Here is a 2,193-nt window from a genome sequence, read left to right on the forward strand (position 1 = left end):
TTGTTGTTTCATCTGCTGAAGTGCCTTGTGCACTGACTGCCATTAAAAAACCTAATATCTGTTACAAAAACTGTTACTCCACATTTTTGTTTTCCTTGCTTAACGATGGACACCTTGAACAAAACGCAACAGGCCGTTTTAGCTATACTATTCACGGCCTCGGCTCGGCAAACTGAGGCTCAATTCCCCGACGCGGAGTCTAAAATCAAAAGGATCATAAGACTTGTTTCCAACCAGGGACCTTCAGCGTGTGAGGGAATGTGATAACCACTACACCATGGAAACTGCGCTGACACATAGCCTTTTGAAGAGCCTGGCAAAAGTTAAACAAAAGTGCGAAACCTGGTTTTCACCCAGTCTCAAATCAGGTACCCTTTAGCGAAACGACGCAGCCTGGGCTCGGCAAATCGGGCTTCAATTCCCCGACGTGTTTATTTCTTTGTATGGAAAAATTGCTTTTGCTGGCACAGTTTTGAAAAGCAAATCAAAAAGTTTATAAGTGCCTGCTTTCTTCCTCACTCACTTTTGTTGAACTTTTGCCAGGCTTCTCAAAATGCTTTGGACTTCACAGCAGTTTCCATAGCGTAGTGGTCATCATGTTCTTCTAAGACGCGAAACACCCCCTGTTTGAGACTGGGTGGAAACAACATTTTCTAAATCTATTTGTCAGTGTTGTCTGCTTTGCAAAGTGTGCCAGGGACACCTCGGCAAACAGGAGCCATATAGTATTTGATAAAGTAATCACATGTTCTCCGAGTTACAATGTCAACCGGTGGAACTTACTTTAGATCTTGGATGGTTTTAAAGCTAATGCTCTTCTGGATTACCGAGTAATCGGTTGAGACCGGCGTAACTCTACGACGGCTTCCTGCTTATCCGGCCGGTGCTGACGGGTCCCTCGCCTTGGCCTCGCAGCCTCGTGCTCGTCGGAACCAACGACTTTCGCCGTGCTAGCCCCGTGGTGTCCATCTGCACGTGCCCAGGACGCTGCTCACACGTTTGCCTGTTTTGTGATGTTTTCACCAATTCACGACCACGGTCCATTGGGCGCCGTTGAATTGGACTGTCCTTACACCTGTTTATGGACCCCATGGAGGCTATTTTGTGTGTTTTGGGGTGTTCTTTGATATTGAGGGGTGCTGGTTGGCCGCTGTTACTTTTTTTCCTTTGCTTTGATGGCTTTTATCTTTCGCACTTACTGGCTTTCTTTGTGGCGCTGTTGTGTGGCAGCCTTATGAGAGCCTATTGAGTTGCGCTCATGCCTTCTGTGTCTTTTGTATACCCGCTCTGTGGTATGGATTCTGATTGGGCCTGAATTTCCCCACCCCCGGGATCAATAAATGTTCAATCAACCAATCAATCAATCAATCAATCAATCAATCAATCAATCAATCATTTAGTCAATGTTGGCATGGTGTGATTGTGAGCACTCTGAATCTAGCAATCCAAGTTCAAGTCTTGGTGGAACTTCCAATTTGTAGTCATTTACATGAAACAATTGGAAATTCCAATTCAGTACTTTGTGGACAGCCCTATGAGTGTGTCAGCCCTGCCTCCACTACTTCTGTCAATTTCGTAAAATGGGGACCTTAGTTAGTGCATTGTGCTAAGAAAAATTATGCTCCTCCGTTTGTCACTGCCAGGGTTCTATGGTGTAATGGTGAGCACTCTGGACTCTGAATCCAGTGATCTGAGTTCAAGTCTCGGTGGGACCTCAAATAATTTGTCATTTAGCTGGGAAAAATTTGCAAAATGGTGATAGCTTGTGTGCTGCCCCATGAAATTGTATGCTTCCCTACACCTGAGGGTTCCATGAGCGCTCTACACTCTGAATCCAGTGATCAAAGTTTTAGTCCCGGTTGGACCTCAAATCTTTGGTCATATACATATACGTCGTATGCAAAGGTTTGGGCGCCCCAATCAATTTCAACATTTTCTTTATAAATCCTTGGCTGTTCGCATCAGCAATTTCAGTTAAATATATCATATAGCAGACAGACACAGTGATATTTGCGAAGTGAAATGAAGTTTATTGGAGTTAACGATTTGTCAAGAAGAATGGTCCAATATTCCTTCAACCAGAATCCACACTCTCATTGGAAGCTTTCGGAAGTGTTTAGAGCAGTGGTTCCTTGTTGGAGGTACCGAATCCCACCAGTTTCATATGCGCAATTGTCAGGTCTAAATACCATC

General features: G+C 44.5%; 1 non-coding gene across 1 annotated transcript; it reads left to right on the plus strand.

The window, feature by feature from the left end:
• Window positions 1–1,643: 1,643 nt before the first annotated feature.
• Window positions 1,644–1,715, plus strand: trnaq-cug (transfer RNA glutamine (anticodon CUG)). Its single transcript has one exon. It is a non-coding gene; the product is annotated as a tRNA-Gln (tRNA).
• Window positions 1,716–2,193: the final 478 nt, after the last annotated feature.

This window comes from Syngnathus typhle, unplaced genomic scaffold (assembly GCF_033458585.1).
Source record: "Syngnathus typhle isolate RoL2023-S1 ecotype Sweden unplaced genomic scaffold, RoL_Styp_1.0 HiC_scaffold_27, whole genome shotgun sequence".
NCBI lineage: Eukaryota > Metazoa > Chordata > Actinopteri > Syngnathiformes > Syngnathidae > Syngnathus > Syngnathus typhle.